Raw genomic sequence first — 20738 nt, forward strand, 5'->3', positions numbered from 1 at the left:
CAAAATTGAGTATAAACTCGACCTATTTTGGAGAAAGCCGATTTTGGAGGAAAAAATTAGCCTATTAGGCTAGTACGGTACGATTTTGTAAAAAGAAAAGTAAATAAAAAATAAAATAAAAAATTTCTGTGAAAATTTTAATTAAATTCCATATTTTATTTTTCATAATTTTTTTAATGTTGTAAAAAGTTTTTTTGGTTTTCAAAAATAAAAAATTATTTATTTGGGGGGGTCCCATGACCACCTCCCCGTACCTTGTCCTCCTCTATAGTACCTTTCTGCAGGTTTTCCAGGGACCACCTCTCTGTGCTCTGCTGGGTCTTGACTGCCAGTCATCGCCATGTTGTACCCCACCATTGTGTTGTGCTCCCTCCGACCGACCTCTGCTCCGTTCTCCGGTCGTGGTCCTCCAACCACCCTCGTGGCCCCCACCAGCAACCTCGACAACCCGTGTTTTGGTCCCGCCCATGCTCTCACCGCCAGTGAACTCCCCGACCGCTGAGTGCCGACTCCCATCGGTCGCTCCTCCCATGACTTCAAGCTCGTGCCACGTGATCTCTCACATCACCGCCAACAGAGCGCCACACAGATCTAGTTCGTGCTGAGTCAACAACCAGTTGGTCGGCCGTACCTTCCATATCAGAATTTAAATACAGTACGAAACTAACCAATGAGCGCCAAATCACTATGTTCGTACATTACAGACACCATGTGGGAAGGAGGTGAAGTTTTTTTTGATAGCTAGATGGGCATCAAATTCAAGCCCACCATTTGCTGGCGTCAGCACATGTCAACAATTTTTGAATTTTTTTACCCCCCTCTCATTAAGCTTTTCAGTTTTGCAGTTTAACTTTGGAAGGCCGTATCTTGCTCATTTTTTCTCCTTTTTTGGTGCAATGTTTTTTGAAATGGGCTAGAATTTCATGCTCTTCACAGTGGTGGAGGAATTTTTTGATTTTGATGGACGGATTTTTCAGAATTTGCAGATTCTCATGACTATACCTATCTAATCCCAGATGTTGCAACTTTAGAGGCTTCATTTGGGGTCATACAACCTCCTTTTCAGGTGGCATTTTTTTTTTAAGTGCATAATTTTTCGTCTACTTTCATAATCTACCATTATTTTGCAGTGATTTTGAGTAGAAATTGTACTTTCAGTATTTGGTCATTTTTTGCCTATTTGGTATTTGTATTTTGCTTGTGTTGGAACCCTAAGATTTTCAAATCTTAGAGTTCCAGATTCATGCCAAAAAGAAGATTTCTTTGAACAATCATGTGTAACATCTATAATCAAGTAGGTTCATTCAATTCTAACTTTCAGAGACCAGGTCTGATGCATCCATCAAGAGGTTAGTTCAAGGTATGTATATGTTTCACAAATTCTAAAATCAAGCCTAGTATACCTTTTCGAACCATAATTCTTTTTCATCTCAACACTATCAGGTCAAATTAATTATTCCTTTGTATTTCATGTATATCTGAGGACCTACATTTCAAATTTCAGATTCATATGAGGTTATTTGATATGTTTTCTAAAGGCAAATCTAAATAAAACTTATCTGAGTTTACAATATGCAATTCTAAATTCAGATCTTTCTAGTCAGATATTAGTAAATCATTTTGCAGGAGCATTACTGAAGAAAATGGAGCTGTCCAAAAGAGGGAAAGCCTTTATCCCACATTGTTTGTGGGATAGGCTCTTTTAACATTTAAGTCCAAAGTGACTCGCATGATAACTATCGAAAGACAAATGGCTTTTGGCGTGAAGAAGGTTGAACCTAGTGGACCCCATGCATCTCGAGGCAACCAAAGTTTTATGACAAACTGGTGAGGATGGAGGCTAAAGATTGAGCAAGTCAGGTAGATTTGATGGTCGGGTAGATGATCCAATGGTGATCACTATACCGCAATGGGAAAGTGCACGATAGATACCTATCATGGATTAGTGACAAAGCACATGCATAAAAGGTGAGTTAACGACTGAGCAAGTTGAAGTTGGATCAACGATCATTGCTATACCATGATGGGAAACTGCTCGTCAATTACCCATCACGACTTGGTGACAAGGTAGGCCCAGGTCAAATGGCAGGTCCAGATGGCATGTCTAGGTGGTGAACAGGTGGATCCGCGAGAAAACTGGAGGCTGACACATGGCACAGATAGATGAAGAGATAAAGAGTGAGTGTGTTGAAAGAGATCCAATGACTGTCGCTATTCTACAATGGGAAAGTGCACAACATAAACCTATCATGGATTAGCGACAAAGCAAATCAGGAGTTGCCATACATAGTTTGACATTCACCTAGAAGCTCTGGTGTTTTTTCATTGAAGATTTGATAAGTTTTGTTTTCCCCATCCGAGTCACACAACAAATTGGTGACTCTGTTGAGGAGTTGTCATACAAAGTTTTCAAAATCTTTGGTAGTTTATTTTAGAATGTACTGGAGGGAGGATCCCAGAAGATTAGTTAAGTTGGTAATATTTCCTCTTAGGAGGTGGCGACTCTACATTTCAATACATGAATAATAGTTGGTATTTTGAGAAAATAAGAGAAACCCCTAGACATTTATCAATAAAATTGATGCAGGGGAGAAGGTCTTTGCATAAAGGGTATGATAATCTTGTTGAGCCAAGTCCCAAGAAAATATATAAAGAAAATAAATCAACAACAAGTATGGCATCCTAGGGTTATAAAAAAGTTTCCTAGCAAAGAGGATGGTTCTTCATCCGATGATAAGTCTGAAAATTTGGACGAAAATCCATTTTATGCCTTAAATTCAAAAGATAATAATGGTGGCCATGATGAAATCTTGACTGAGGTGGACAAGCAACTGGATGAAATCATACTTAAAATGGCAGCCTTGAATGAAGATGAATCCAAAATGGCAAAATCTTTTAGGAGACAACCAGATTGGGTATTGCAAAAACTAGGGATACAAAGGGATACAATTTGAACCCCTAGGTTAGGAGAGATAGAAAATAGTGAGGGAGGTAGGCCATCGATACCTAGATATAGTCCTCCTCATATGAGAAGAATAGAGAAGCCTTCTATAACCTTTGATAACCCGTTATAAAATGGAAGCAGAAGATGGAGGGACGTGCATAGGGATCAAAGTGAAGAAAGGAATAGAAACAACCAAGATAATGGAGGAAGAAATGGAAATGAGGAAAATGATGGAAATTAGAATAACACAAATAGAGGTAATATTATAAATAATAATAGAGGAAGTAATAGGTATGGCAGCAACCAAAATAATGAAAATAATGGAAATAATGATGACAATTATGGAAATGGTAATGGTGGAGGTAGAAACAAAAATAATGGCAATGGAGGTAATCATAGAAATAACAACAATAATAATGGTGGTGGAAACAATGGGAACAATGGTAATTATGGCAGAAATGGTGGATTCAACAGAGGAAATGTTAACAATCAAAATAACAATCAGGGTAGCAATAGACAATTGGATTTCATTGGAATTGTTGGTTATCCAAATCAAATCACTAGTGATTTAAGATCAACGATCCCCAAATTCTGAGGAAATGGAACTGATTCAGCAGAACAACATGTAGTTAATGTAAAAAATATCATGAAAGAATTTGAGTTTCCTCATGAGGATATATTCATGAAGTTGTTTGTTCAATCTTTGATAGACGATGCAAGAGAATGGCATAGGAACCTTCCTGATGGATGTATCAACAGTTGGGATGAGTTTGTAACATTGTTCTTGGAAGAATTTGGAGATCACAATGATCCTTCATTTGCATCCCATGAATTAACAAGTATAAAGAAAAATCAAAATGAATCAATTGTTGAGTTTAATAAAAGATTTAATAAAGTATTAAATAGAATACCCGGAGATATTAAACCTATTGATTCATTTCTGATTAACTTTTATTTGAGTTCTTTTGACAACAAAACCCATTATGAGGTTTTGTCTCATAGACCTGATACTCTACAATAAGCATTCAAGATTGCTGCTACCATTGAGAACAATAGGAAGGTTGCTGGGAAAATTGCTAAAAGAGATGATCCGAAGTTATACAATCCTAGGGTTTCCAAGAAAGATGACCTTACTCAAATCATGGACATGCTTAAGGACATAAAAGGTAAACAAAATCTTAATGAAAAGCTACCATACATAAATAATAAGAAAATGAATTTCAATAGGCCCAGACTCCATGATATACCTTATAACACCAACTGGAAGGATGGGAAGCCTATAAAACCAAATCTGAGTAAAGAAACTCTAGATCCATTGAAGAGAGCAAATAACTTTGTGGGAAATTTCCCATGGTGTGAGGTCTGCAATCTTCCCCATGATGAAGATCAATGTATGATTGCACAGGTCCTGATGGAGGATTGGCATCAAGAAGAGGAATATGAGCCTATAATTAATGTTCTATCATCATATCCTATGTGGGGTAGAGATGAGGATTCATCCGAGGAATAGCAACATTTGGATATGCAAAGGATGAGAAACCATCAGCAGTATAGCATACAACGGGTTTTTTCTGATGATGATGAAGATATCCCTGCCTTGAGAAAAATATTTCAAGAGGAAGCAGTGCCTTCTTTGAGAAACTTGACTAAAGAGGAGAAGAGAACATTCACAGTGGCTGTTGTTGCCTAGGCCAAGAGTAATCACCAGCTGAGAAACATAACAGTGAATCCTGAACAAGGGAGGCCTACAGGAATATTCGCAAAAGTCTCAAAACAAAATGTGAACAAGGAGGAAAATGGCAAGAAAGTAAAAGAGGCTCCAAGTGAACCATCAAAGCAGATTGATGCCCCAAATTTGGTCAAGCCTATGGAGAAAAAACAAATCAGTAAGCCTCTTTTAAACTATGGAACTTTTATGTCTCAAGCGTTGTCTCAGGTAAAAATTTCTATGCCTTTTCTTGAAGTGATGAAATTTCTAGATTACAAGAATGATACTTTGAAAATCATATCAAATGTAGGTGATGCCAATAAAGAAAATCCAAAATCAAAAGAACATCCTCCTGTGGTATATCTAGGCACGTCCATTACCAAAAAAAATCGCACAAGTGGATCTTTTTTATTTAACACTACTTATAAACAATAAGATGGTAAGAAACTGCATGATAGACTCAAGAGAAGTAGTAAATATTATGCTAGAGGATGTCATGAAAGAGCTAGGAATGAAGGTAGATACCCCTCATAGAAAATGTTATGCAATGGATAATAGGTCAGTCCCAGTGGTCGGGATCATGAAGGATATTGAGTTCAGGTTTCCATCTTGTCCAGACACTACCTATAAAATGGATGTAACAGTTGTGCAAGTGCTTGCGAACTATGGAATGCTGCTATCCAGACAATGGTCAAACTTGGTAGGTGGATATGTGCAATTGGATCTATCATATGCTACCATCCCGGTCAAAGGAGCAGAGGTAAGAATCAACAGAGAACCAAGGTCTCCCTACCTCATAGAGGAAGTGGATCCAGATCAAGTAATTTTCTTTTTCCATTCCGATAAGGACAACTTTCAAGTAAGTATTTCTAAACCTTTAGAAATTGAAAAAATTGCAGAGGTTGTTAAACACAATGAAAGTTTAATTTGGAAATTATATTTTGACAGTGCCTGCAGTAAGGATGGAAATGGAGCAAGAATTATGTTTTTTTCACCTAATGGAAAATCTTATAAATACTCTTTCTCATTGGCTTTTGAATGTACTAATAATATTGCTGAATATGAAGCTCTCTTATTAGGACTTAAATTAGCAAACAAGCATGGCATTAAGTTACTAACATTTTATGGTGATTCGGAATTAGTTGTTTCACAAGTTAGAGGCAAATTTGCTGCAAAAAATACAAAATTAAGAAGTTACAAGAATGAGGTTTGGGATTATATTGAACTTTTTGATGCTTTTTCCATTAATTGGATTGAAAGGTCAAATAATATTTTGGCAGACTTTATGGATAACCTGGCAATTAAACATAATGATATCCCTTTTGATAATATTACACAAGTTGAAATTAAAACAAGACCATCCATTCCTGATAATGTTAAGAGTTGGCAAGTGTTTGATGATGACAGGGATCTACTAAGATTTCTCTTTTGTGAAGATTAGTATGAAAACCAATAGATTGATTGGAATGGACTTGTAGAAGTCAAGGATGGCATAGAAATAGTACTTGGGCAGGAGGTGTTGCAGCTGAAGACAAATAAAATCCTGAAGGGATTGGTAGAGTTGGAAAGAATGTTTGATGATAAAGACATGGCTAGTTTTAGACCTAGTTCAGGAGGGTGTGAAGGTGTTGAAAAAAAAAACTTGGGAAGTGAGAGCAATCCAAGAGAAATATGTATTGAAAAAAGGCTCACACCAAATATCAGGACAGTATTGATAAATATGCTGAGAAAATATAGACATGTCTTTGCTTGGTCATATGATGACCTTAAAGCATATAGAGAAGACCTTTTTCAACATGAGGTACCATTAAAACCGAATGGTAAACCCTTCAAGAAAAAGAAAAGGCCTATAAACCCTACCTTGGCTCCTAAGATGAAGGAGGAGTTAATGAAAATGAGAAATGCAGGGATTATTGAGCCTATAAGGCACTCAACATGGGTGTCAAACTTAGTACCAGTACGAAAGAAAAATGGTGATATTAGGTTATGTGTAGATTTCAGAAATCTAAATGTTTCATCTTTGAAGGATAACTATGATTTGCCTAACATGGAAGCTTTGTTGTAGAAGGTTACAAGAAATGAATTGTCATCTATGATGGATGGGTTTTCAATCTATAACCAAGTTAAGGTTAAGGAGTCAAAGAAATACAAGACAACCTTTACTACACCATGGGGCACCTTTGTGTATGCAAGGATGCCTTTCGGGTTAAGAAATACAAGAGCTACATTCTAGAGGGCTATGGATGTAGCCTTTGAAGGGTTAATTATGATGAATAATGATGAACAACAAATACCCTAAACAGTACTCCAAGGGGGGTGAATCAGTACATACAAAAAATTCTTGACAACTTATCAAGTTAAAACAATGCTAACCGGTTATCTTTATCACTGAACTTAACCATGGCAATACCCGTTAAACATAGTAAGACTTCAGATAGCTAAACCAGTAAAACTGAATACTTCAAATAATATTCAACACTTGATAACTACTTCACCAATATACTCATGCATGTTTTGTATCAGTAATACCATAACCATTAGCTTTGCATGCATATTCACCTAAACAAAGACTTCTCAATCATCACATGAAAAATGCATAACTCATGACACAAATTTTTCACATGGAAACCCAAATGGGAAAAACCATGATGGGGATGAATACCCACAAGCTTGTTTTTGAACTCTTTTGAAGCTCGCTCTGTTAGGAGCCTAGTCTGATTAAAGACTTTACAATAAGGTTCTGTTAGGAACCAATCATGTTAAAGATCACCTGGTTAAGGGATGGCTATATACCCTGTTAAAGGTTACCTTGCTAGAGGATTTGAAGAATTCAATGATCTTGAGTCACCTGGTTAGAGGATTTGCAATAAGCCTATTAAAGCTACCTGGTAAAGAGATTTTCCTACAGTTGAAATGGTTAGAAGACAATAGGTAAAGCTCTAATCTGATAACAACACTACATGCTAAGGCAAATCCTTTTCAGCTTCTCTACTTTGCAATCACACTCTGCAATTTTCCACTCACTGGTCTGGAAAGTATCTCATCACTCAAATACAAACACAACATTTGCCAACACAAACAATAACAAACATCATCGACCTTATAGACAACAATTAGGATCGGTAGCATAAACCATAAACCCTAAACATTTTAGGTTTACAATTACAAGCGGTCCAATCCTGACCGTTCAAACATGTTGCATAGAATAAAACAATCTCAAACAAATCACAATTCATTCTGCATTGTCCATTCTACACTGCATATGGAAATCAGTAACCCATCATGCTCTCTTCACATACCACTAAGAAGAATGTTCATTCTCAAGGTAGACATTTAATGCAATCGATCTTCACATGCAAGATCCTCAAGGAAATCCTTCACATGCACAAAACTATTGTGGCATCTCGATCTCATCCTTATCTCTTAGCTAACTCATCACAGAATGTCACCGGTTGCATCACACAAGCTAGATTGCCAAACCGAAAACCCTAGAGCTGAGACTACCAACTAGTAGTCACACTTAGTGAAACCTTGACATCGCTCCACTTCATCTCTTCATATTGGTTCTCCTACTTGAAAATCAATAACAACTTCTTCCAATCTTCATACCGGTTCACCTGCACTTATTGACATCAATGACAACATACATTATCATCATACCAGTTCATCATATGCCAACAGTCTCCCCCTTTACCATTGATGGCAATACTCAGTGTAGCATTGCAACTATAAACAACATAGACTAGTGGAACTATAACATATATCTTCTCCCATATCATATATCTTCATCATTTTAGATATCTTCTCCCATATCATATATCTTCATCATTTTAGATATCTTCTCCCCCTTTGACAGCAATGCCAAAGTGGAGGCACAAGCTTCCATTCTCCACTATGCTACTCCCCCTATGGAGTAGCATCCCTCAACACATCAATTTTGAAAGATTTTACACTATAGTACCTAACTGATGTGGAGCACAAAACTTTAGTTTACTTCATGAAGGGGCAGAACCCCTAATTCACCTCTCTAATAGGTAAATGTAGTTTTTGGTAAGGGCTTAGTGAATATGTCTACTAGCTTCTCCTTACTGGAAACATGTTCTAATACAACCTCTTTGTTTTGAAGTTTCTCTCTCAAGAAGTGATACTTGAGCTCAATGTGCTTAGTTCTAGCATGCAATACCAGATTCTTGGAAATATTTATTGCACATGTGTTGTCACAAAATATTCTCACCGGTTTAGATATAGGTACTTTGAAACCATCCAATACATGTTTCATCCAGATTTCTTGAGTGTAGTTCATAAATGCTGCCACATACTCTACTTTAGCTATAGATTGGGAAATACAACTCTGCTTCTTACTCGCCCATGAGACTAGTCTTCCACCAATAAAGAACACTCCACCAGTTATGCTCTTCCGGTCATCCACATTACCTACTCAATCTGCATCAGTAAATACTTTGAGATTAAAATCACCATTGTATGGATACCACAATCCATAATCAACTATCCCTTTCAGGTATCTAAGAATCCTCTTGACTACTACCAAGTGGGATTCTCTTGGACTTTTCTGAAAACAGGCCACAATGTCCACTGCATGAGCAATATCTAGTTTGCTATGTACCACATAGTGCAGCTTACCAATCATTGACCGATACTCCTTCTCATTCACCAATGCTGAATCATCTTCCTTAGTCAATTTGTAGCCGGTCACCACCAGTGTACCGACCGGTTCGTTCTCCTCTATGCCAAAGGTCTTCAATATCTCTTTGACATACTTGGATTGGGTAATAAAGATACCCTCTTTCATTTGCTGAATCAGTAGACCAATGAAGAAATTTATCTCTCCAATCAGAGACATCTCAAACTCTTTGTTCATTTCATCTGCAAATGCATGGCTCATTTCATCATCTCCTCCAAAGATAATGTCGTCTACAAACACTTCACATATTAGAATCTGATCACCTTTAGATTTCAGGTAGATGTTGTTGTCACCTCTTGTTCTCTGAAATCCTATCTTCATAAGATGAGAGTTTAACCTTTCATACCATGCCCTTGGTGCTTGTTTCAATCCATATAGGGCCTTGTGTAATCTACACACCATGTTACTATCTTCTGATAAGGCAAACCCATCTGGTTGCTCAATATACACTTCCTCTTCTAGGATTCCATTCAAGAATGCAGACTTCACATCCATCTGGTATACCTTGAATCCCTTAAATGTTGCAAATGCAAGTAGCATTCGAACACCTTCCAGTCTAGCCATTGGGGCAAAGGTTTCTCCATAGTCTTCTCCCTCTTCTTGAGCATATCCCTTGCATACAAGTCTTTCCTTGTTTCTTACAATTGTGCCTTCTTCATTCAGCTTATTCCTAAAGACCCATTTGGTACCTATGACATTCTTGTGTTTTAGTCTGGGTACCAAAGACCATGTTGCATTCTTTTCTATCTGGTCCAACTCCTCTTCCATTTCCTTAATTTAGTCTTCATTTGTAAGTGCCTCTCTAGTTGTCTTAGGCTCAAATTTAGAAATCATGCAAGAGTTTTCTTTCACCTTTCTTCTTATGAGTATCCCTACATCTTTATCTCCTATGATCTGCTTCAGATCATGATGTAGTTTCACATATCTAGGAATGACTCTAGCTAGTTCTGCTTGCTTTTCCTCTTCTGCTTCTTCTCCATCTTCTTCTTCACCTACTGAAGCTTCTACCGGTATAGGAACACTGAGGTGTTTGCTTGTTTCTTTCTTAACCGATTCCTAGAAGATTACACCCGGTTCATCTTCCACTTGCTTGCTATTGGTTTCCTCAAGTTTCTTAGGGGATTCATCAACCCTGACATTGATACTCTCAACAATTTTTTGAGTCCTATTGTTGTATCACTTGAGAGCTTTTCTTTTAGTGGAATATCCCAGAAATATTCCTTCGTCACATTTAGCATCAAGCTTGCTCAGATGCTCACCTCTCTTGATATAACACTTACTGCCAAATTCTTTAAAATAACTCATAGTGGGAGTCTTCCCGGTCCAGTACTCATAAGGGGTTTTATCTTTACCTTTCTTGATGAGTACCCAGTTCATAGTATAGACTGCAGTGCTCATCGCTTCAACTGTAGTCCTATTATTCCTTTTTTCTATGCCATTCTATTGTGGTGTCCTTGGGGCAGATAGCTACCTCTTGATGTCATTCTCTTCATTGTACTTGTTGAATTAATCAAAAGTGAATTCACCTCCTTGATCAATTCTTAGGAATTTTATCCTTTGACCACTTTCCTTCTCTACCAATGCTCTAAAGGCTTTGAACTTTCCAAATGCCTCAGACTTGTCTTTCAAGAATATGACCCATGTCATTCTTGAGTAGTCATCAGTAAGAATCATGAAATACCTATCTCCTTGAATACTTCTAGTTTTCATTGGACCACACAGATCGGTGTGCACAATATCAAGTAAGTTCTCTGCTGAAAAAGACTTACCTTTGAAAGTTGAGAAAGACATCTTCCCTAGTTGGCATTCTCTGCACAAAGAATTCTCTGGTTTGTCCAGCAAAGGCAATCCTCTTACTGCCTTGATCTTACTATCTTTTACAATATTGTCAAAGTTTATATGACAAAGTCTCCTATTCCATATCCAACTGTCATCAAACATCGCCATCAGACACTAACTAATCTTGGCATTCAACTGAAACAAGTTACCTCTGGTCTATTTACTGGTGGCAATAAGTTCACCACTCTTTCCAATTATACTGTAGACTCCACCTTTGAACTCCAGAATGAGTCCTTTGTCATTTAGCTGAGCAACACTCAAAAGGTTATTCTTAAGACCTTCCACCAAGTAGACATCATCTGCAGTAATTTTTCCATTCAATGAGATGGATCCTTTACCTTTCACCAAGCATGGTGCATCATTTCCAAATCGGACAACACCTCCATCATATTCTTTTAGAGATAAAACTTTATCCGATCACCAGTCATGTGGTGAGAACACCCACTATCAATAATCCATTCATTAGAGTTGTCAATGTGAGAGACAAGGGCTTTCCTATCAAACACTTCTTCCTTTATAGCTACAAACACTATGTCTTCATTCTCTTCATCCTCATATTCTTCATCAGTAACACCTGCATCCTACCTCCTCCTTTATATTTCTAAACCTCTCTGGTTTATCCTTATTGTCATTGTTAGGACAGTTAACAGCTATATTTCCTATCTTATTGCAAGAAAAACATTTTAAAGGAAGCTTACCTCTGTATTTTTTGGTGCCTTTGGGAATTCTCTTGGCAAGAAGAGATTAAAACTCCATCAAAACCTCCTCATAATCCATGCTGTGTTTGGCCTAGATTCATAGCAGGTACTTACTTCTTTTCCTTTTCTGGTTGGTGCAGCAGATGCTCTAAAGGCTGACTCAGTCTTCTGAACACTTCCATCATAGCTATTCAACTCATATGCAATCAACTTTGCAATGATAGAGTCTAAGGATACCTTGGTTTTTTCGATAGACCTTAGCTCCTGAATAGCAGCAACTCTGATTGCATATACCAGTAACAATGATCTCAAAACTTTACTAACAATGGTGGCGTCATCAATTGTTCCATTGGTGCTCTTGATATCTCCAACCACAGTCTTGATCCTTATGCCATATTGCTGAATGGTCTCTCCTTCAACCATCCTCATGTCTCCAAATTTTCCTCTAAGGCTCTCTTCCTTGGCTTGCTTGACATGCTCATCACCACCATAAATGGTTTCCAGAGTGTCCCATACATCCTTAGGATTGTCATTATCTTGTACATCAATGAACTCAATATCGGATAGGCTGCTAATAAGGGCTTTCGAGACTTGCCCATTTTCTTGAATCTCTATTTTTAGATCATCGGTTAGAGTGCTAGTGGGGATAACATAGACATTCTCAACATAGCTCCAGTGTTGAGCACCCAAACTCTTGATATAAATCTTCATTCTGTCCTTCCATATTTTGAAGTTATCTATATTGAACTTAGGACCTTCCCTCTTCATCATTAAAGAAGGATCTTTTACCTCAAGCAGTTAAGATTATATCACCAAGGACCTAGAGTTGCTTTGATACCAATTGATAAATAATGATGAACAACAAATACCCTAAACAATACTGAGAGGGGGGGGTGAATCAGTACATACAAAAACTTCTCGACAACTTATCAAGTTAAAACAATGCTAACCGGTTGTCTTCATCATTGAACTTAACCATGGCAATATTGGTTAAACACAGTAAGACTTCAGATAGTTAAACTAGTAAAACTGAATACTTCAAATAAAATTCAATACTTGATAACTACTTCACCAATATACTCATGCATGTGTTGTATCAGTAATACCATAACCATTAGCTTTGCATGCATATTCACCTAAACAAAATACTTCTCAATCATCACATGAAAAATGCACAACTCATGACACAAATTTTTCACATGGAAACCCAAATGGGAAGAACCACAGTGGGGATGAATACCCACAAGCTTGTTTTTGAACTCTTTTGAAGCTCTCTTTGTTAGGAGCCTAGTTTGGTTAAAGACTTTACCATAAGGTTCTGTTAGGAACCGATCCTGTTAAAGATCACCAGGTTAAGGGATGGCTATATACCTTGTTAAAGGTTGAAACCCTATTAAAGGTTACCTCGCTAGAGGATTTGAAGAAGAAAATGATCTTGAGTCACCTGGTTAGAGGATTTGCAATAAGCCTATTAAAGCTACCCGGTAAAGGGATTTTCCTACTATTTAAATGGTTAGAAGACAACAGGTAAAGCTCTAATCTGATAACAACACTACATGCTAAGGTAGATCCTTTTCAGCTCCTCTACTCTGCAATCACACTCTGCAGTTTTCCACTCACTGGTCTGGCAAGTATCTCATCACTTGGATAAAAACACAACATTTGCCAACACAAACAATAAAAAACATCATCAACCTTATAGACAACAATTAGGTCGGTAGCATAAACCCTAAACCCTAAACATTTTAGGTTTACAATTACAAGTGGTCCAATCTTGACCATTCAAACATTTTGCATAGAATAAAACAATCTCAAACAGATCAAAAGTCATTCTACATCATCCATTCTACAATGCATATGGAAATCAGTAACCCATCACACTCTCTTCACATACCGCTAAGAAGAATGTTCATTCCCGAGGTAGACATTTAAAGCAATCCATCTTCACATGCAAGATCCTCAAGGAAATCCTTCACATGCACAAAAATGTCATGGCATATTGATCTCATTCTTATCTCTTGGTTAACTCATCACATAATGTCACTAGTTGCATCGCACAAGCTAGATTGCCAAACCGGAAACCCTAGAGCTGAGACTACATACCGGTAGTCACACTTAGTGAAACCCTGACACCGGTCCACTTCATCTCTTCATACTGGTTCTCCTACTTGAACATCAATAACAAATTCTTCCAATCTTCATACCAGCTCACCTGCACTTATTGATATAAATGACAACATACATTATCATCATACCAGTTCATCATATGCCAACAAATTGATCATATTTAAGCAGTGTACCAAGATGATCTGACTACTTATTCTAAAAATGCAGAATATCATTGTAACAACTTAGAATTGTTTTTTATTAGAGCATTAGAATATGGCATATCCTTGAATCCTAAAAAATGTCATTTTGGGGTTACTGAAGGAAAGTTGTTAGGTCATATTGTTTCAAAAGATGTGTGAGAATCGATCCAGAAAGGATTGCTGCTATTGATAAAATTCAAATCCCAAAAATAGTTAAAGCAATTCAATCTTTTTTCCATCAAATTAACTTTGTAAGAAGATTTGTTTCAAACTTCTCTAAAATCATAAAGCCTATTTCTAAAATGTTGAAAAGGGGTGCTGAAATAAAATGGACTAATGAATCTCTTGAAGCTTTTGTAAATATCAAAAGAGCCATCAAGGAAGCCCCTGTATTAAAATCACCTAATTTCTCTAAACCCTTCCAAGTGTTTTTATTTGATTCATTCCATGCCATTGTTGCTATCATGTTACAAAAGAATGATGAGGGTCATGAACAGCCATTGGCGTTTTTTAGCAAAACCTTGCAAGCATCTGAATTAAACTATGATTTGAACAAAAAACAGGCTTATGCTCTTGTGAAAGCTATAAAATATTTTAGACCCTATTTGGTTGGTACCACAATCATTGCATAGGTACCAAGAATTGTTGTTAAAGACATCTTTAGACAATCAGAAACTACTGGAAGGGGATGCAGATAGATAAATCAGATCCAAGAATTCAATATTGATCTACAAACCAAAAAGTTGCTAAGGGGTCGGGGTTTGGCAAAGTTAATGGTAGAATCCAATTTTGAAGTAGCACAGGTAAATCAGATTGAGTTGTAAGATGTACAAATTAGCATTGAGAGATGTCCTTGGTATACAAATATTGTATATTACTTAAAATACATGAAATGTTTGGATAGTTTAAATGATAGTCAGAAGAGAACTTTAAAGCTTCAAACATCTAAGTATGTGTTAGTTAATGGAGATTTATATTGGAAAAATAGAGATGATGCTCGCTTATTGTGTCTAGATGAGTGTCAAGCATCTGTTGTTTTAAGAGATTTACATGAAGGCGTATGTGGAGGTCATTTTTCAGCCAAAACCACTGCTTATAAAATTCTAAATGCTGGTTATTATTGGCCTCAAATTTTCAGAGATAGTCATACTTATATCAGAAAATGTGAAGTGTGTCAAAAGTTCTCAGGAAAACTTAAGTATAATGGAGCCATTCCTCTCAGACCCATGCATACAGAGGAACCATTCCAGATGTGGGGTATTGAATTCATAGGAGAGGTAGCAAACAAATCTAGTGGTGGGCATAAATAGATTTTGGTGGCTACTGATTATTTGACTAAATGGGTTGAAGCCATTCCCACAAGACAGGCTACCAGAAAAGTTGTGATAAAGATTCTTTTGGGAAACATTCTGACTAGATTTGGGGTACCCCGAAAGATTGTGGTAGATAATGGGATGTGTTTCAGATCCAATGAGTTCTCTGGTTTCTATGAAAATTATGGTATCACTTTGTCCTATTCATCACCTTACCATCCCCAAGGAAATGGGCAAGCAAAATCCAGCAATAAAAACTTGTTGAAAATTATCAAAAGGATGTTGGGTGATAATAAAAGAGCTTGGGATCTTCTGCCTAGCTCTCCAATTCACCCTTACTCACCCAAACTCCTCAACTCACCCTTCTAATCAAGCTCCTCCAAGGTAACTTGTTAGGGTACACTCCTTAGACCTCCAAGACCTAAAATATTTTGGCTTGACTCCTAGGTATAGCCTCTTGAGGTTTCTTATTGGTTCTGACCCAAATCTCTGATTTTGAGATGGTCTCCTACTAGGTTCCCAAAGCTCCAATTAGGCTCCAAAGACCTCCACCAAGGATCTTCACTCTAAAAACATGTTTAAAGGTTGTGGTTATGTTGTGCAGGTATGTTCAAGGTAATTTTATGCATTGACAAGGTCTGCACCTTCCTCCCAAGCCCTAGGCTTTCAACTTGCTTCTACCGGCTGCTATTAGGCCTAATTGACTAGCCCTTCTTGGACAATTTTTTGGTCTTTTTCCCCAAAATTTCCTAACACCCTAAGACATTTTTACATATTCAGATACGCATTTGGAAGCTAAACAAGATCACAAAGTTTCCCATTTGGGTTTGTCATACAACTAGGGTAACTGAAAAAGAGCTATTTTTAAGGGGTTTAGGGCTTCCAGGTAGTTTTGGAAGATGTGCTCCAAACTCTTCACTAGTCAAAATCACCAACCCAAAAAATATTGGATTATTTTAGTACACCCATACACCTTTCCAAAACACTATGGTTTTCTAGGGTATCACTTCTCCATGTCTCTGAAAATGAGCAATCTCTGCTGCCCTCACACACTAGCTACAAGCTTGTGTGTTATTCATCTCATCCATTCTCCTCCTTGTGGCCTAAAAAAACACAAAACGCCCACTCTAAAACTATTTATAGAGCCTACCCAAGCCATCCACTAGATTTCAACGCATGCCATTCATGGATGCTCAAGTAAAATGCATTTTTACAACCAAAACCCCAAGTTTCAAGGGTTTGTGAGCAACTTTTACAAAAATAGTCATAACTTTAGATCCAAAGCACTTCAGACCTTCATATTATACTTGTTGGAAAGATAAAAAAAAATTCCTAACTTTCTTTTCTATTATGATCACTATAACAGACTGTACAGGTCATATAAAAGAAGAAATTGAAAGCAAAAATAGTACAAAATGTAAGGAAAAGCATAGAAAACCCTTGGCAAATGAATTGAATGCAAACCAAAAGTTGATTAACCTGTTATTGGAGATGATTAGAAGGTTTTATAAACAATTGTAATTTGGTTCCAACCAACTTCCAATGTCATTTTCTTCATGGACAACTTTTGCCTAAAAAATGCAAAAGTTATCATGACCAATTTTTGACAACTTTTACCCATGAGTGCAAAAACACACTCCAAGGATCTCAAGGCCTGAAACATCACTCAAATGGCATCCCACAATGTATTTAAACCATTTCCAAACATTCTAGCAAGTTTCTAGGCATCCACCTGGTACAAACCAAAAAATGACATTTTGCATCCTGAGCACAACAAAAGTGTGGACAACCAAACTACGGCTTCAAAAAGCATCATAGGATTTCTTCCACCTTATTACAACATAAAATAACTTGAAATCACACAAAAACTCTAAAATGCAAGAAAAGACAACTTTGAGCTAGGTGCTCTGCACCATACTCCCCTGGGGAAAGGAACTCAAGTCTCTTGAGTTATCATGTCTGCTAGTTGCACTCCATGATGAATTATGTCAGCTTCTGACATCCACATAGCCTTTGAATTAGGTAGACCTGCCCATTTCACAAGATAATGTTTGTAGATGCCCTTTCTTGTCTTCTTGATCACCTTGGTATCCAAGATTCTTTCTAGCTGAACCGGTTGACTAACTAGTAAATCCTTCACCAAATCCTCTTCAGATTGCAATGTGGTATCCATCTAAGAGGTATGAGATTCTCCTTTATAGGGATACAAGTCACAAATATTGAAAATAGGAGATATGGCCAAAGAAGGAGGTAGTTCAACCTCATAGGCATTTTGGCCAAACTTATGCACAATCTTGAGTGGCCCAATCTTCTTCATCATCAAATTGTTTGGTTGTCCTTTTGGAAGTCTTTCCTTTATGAGATAAGCCAAAACTAAGTCTCCAACCTTAAATTGCAAGTTCCTCCTTGATTGATTAGCTTGTTCCTTATATTTTTCTAATTTTTGTTGCAAGGACTACCGTACTTTGTCATGAGTTTCCTTAATACCTTAAGAAAAACTCTCTCCTTGAGCACTCTTGTGGGTCATTGTGCTGATATCACTAAGTTCTAAGACACCTCTAGGATGCATTCCATAAACAATTTCAAAAGGAATTTTCCCTATGCTCCGGTTGACTGAATCATTATATGCATACTCTGCTTGGCTGATCACCAAGTCCCAAGTCTGACCATGCTGCTTAGTGAGACACCTTAGGAGATTACCCAGGGACCTATTGACCACCTTAGTCTAACCATCTGATTGTGGATGGTAGGTAGATGAAAATGAGAGTCTAGTACCCAACTTCTTCCATAAGGTTCTCCAGAAGTGACTCAAAAACTTAACATCCCTATCACTCACAATGCTAACTGGAAGTCCATGGATTCTTACTATTTCTTTGAAGAAAAGACTTGCAATATAGGTGGCATCATTGGTACTCTTACAAGGGATGAAGTGAGTCATTTTTCTGAACCTATCTACCACCACATAAACACTATCAAATCCTCTTGGTGTTCTTGGTAAACCCAACACAAAGTCCATGCTCAAACATTCCCAAGACCTTTGGGGTATGACTAAGGGCTTATATAAACCTGCATTACTTGTTGATCCTTTTTCTCTTTGACATATGGCACATTGTTCAACAAATATCCTTACTTCTGATTGCAACTTGGGCCAATAGTAGAACTAACTAACCTACTCCATTGTTTTATCATTGCCAAAATAACCTCCTAGACCCCCTTGATGTTTCTCTTGAATGATGTTTTGTCTCATAGAGAATTGGGGTATACAAAGGAGATGTCCTTTAAAAAAAAAACCTTCCTGTATCATATACTCTGAGTAGGAAACATGAGAAGTGTTAGAAAAATCAGAACATGTAGCATATATATCAGCAAAATCTTTGTCTTCTTTGTAGAGGTCTCTCAACTCCTCCAACCCCACACTATGAAATTTAACCTCTTGTATGGTCATGACTCTCCTACTGAGTGCATCAAAAAATTTATTTGAGGTGCCCTTCTTATGCTTGATAGTGAAGGTATAATATTGTAGGTATTCTACCCACTTGAGGTGCTTCTGATTCAACTTCTCTTGTCCATTGAGAAAACTAAGGGCATGGTTGTCAGTATAGACCACAAACTCTTTGGGCAGCATGTAATGATTCCACTTCTTCAAGGCTTGCACCATGACATACAACTCCAAGTCATAGATAGAGTACTTTTGTTTTGCTTCATACAAATTTTCAGAGAAAAAGGCTATGGGAAGACCCTCTTGACTCAAAACAACCCCTATTGCTCTTTGACTAGCATCACACTCAATAGTAAATAACTAATTGAAATCAGATAACCTAAGGGTAGGTAACTCAACTATCTTCTTTTTTAACAACTCAAACCCCTTTTGGGCCTCCTCTATCCACCTAAATTGACACTTGACTCCCCCTTTGATAGTATTGAGCACAGGAGCACACACATGACTAAAGTTTCTTACAAACTTCCTATAAAAGGATGCTAACCCATGAAAGCTCCTAACATCACTGATATTCTTAGGTGTAAGCCAACTAAGGATTGCCTCAACCTTACTAGGATCCATTTTTAGACAACCTTGTGAAATGACAAAACCAAGATATACAAGTTCAGTCTTGAGAAACTCACACTTTTCAAGGTTGATTTTGAGTTGTGCCTTTTTCAGCTTCTTCAAGACCATCTCCACATCCTTGAGATGTTCTTCTTTGGACCTGCTAAAGATTAGAATGTCATCAAGATATACAATCACAAATGTACCTATGAACTTAACCAAGACTTCATTCATGAGCCTTTGAAAGGTGCTAGGTTCATTGGTAAGGCCAAATGGCATGACCAGCCACTCATAGAGGCTAGCATTGGTCCTAAAGGCTATCTTCCATTCATCCCATGATCTGATTCTTATCTTATGATAACCTGATTTTAAATCCACCTTTGTGAAGTAGCTTGCACCCCCAAGATTGTCCAACAGGTCTTTTATCCTTGGCATAGGGAACTGATACCTTATAGTGATCTTATTGATTGCTCTAGAATCTGTACACATTCTCCATTTTCCCCCTTTCTTGGGTGCTAAGATAGTAGGTACAACACACAGACTCAAACTCTTTTTGATGAATCCTTTGTCCAAGAGCTCCTGCACTTGTTTGGCAATTTCTTTATTTTGACTAGGTGTCATTTTGTAGGTAGCCTTGTTAGGAAAAATTGCCCCCTGGAATCGGGTCTATTTGGTGATTTACATCCCTCTTTGGTGGAAAAGAATTAGGTAGATCTTCTCCTATTACTTCTACATATTTTTTGAGTAGACCCTTCACCTCTTGTGGCACTTCTTCCATTGGATCTGCCTTACCTTCTTCACTAGGTTTGAGCACAATAGCATACCCTTGATCTCCTTCTTGTTTCATCACCTTAATAAACTCTTTCCCACTCATCATCATCACACTTGATCCCACTTGTTTTTCCTCTTTTGGATTAGGTAATGGATCCATTTGATACATCTTACCATTCTTGATAATGACATAGCTATTCTTCTCTCCATCATGTTGAGCCTTTACATCAAATTGCCATGGACATCCCAACAATAAATGGAAAGCATTCATAGGCAATATATCACATAAAATCTTGTCCTTATACTCACCAATCTCATAGTCTACCCATGCTTTCTCATCAACTAAGACATGTTGGCCCCAGTTGAGCCATGACACCTTGTAGGGAGCGAGATGTGGCAACCTCTTTAA

This window comes from Cryptomeria japonica, chromosome 8, assembly GCF_030272615.1.
Source record: "Cryptomeria japonica chromosome 8, Sugi_1.0, whole genome shotgun sequence".
NCBI lineage: Eukaryota > Viridiplantae > Streptophyta > Pinopsida > Cupressales > Cupressaceae > Cryptomeria > Cryptomeria japonica.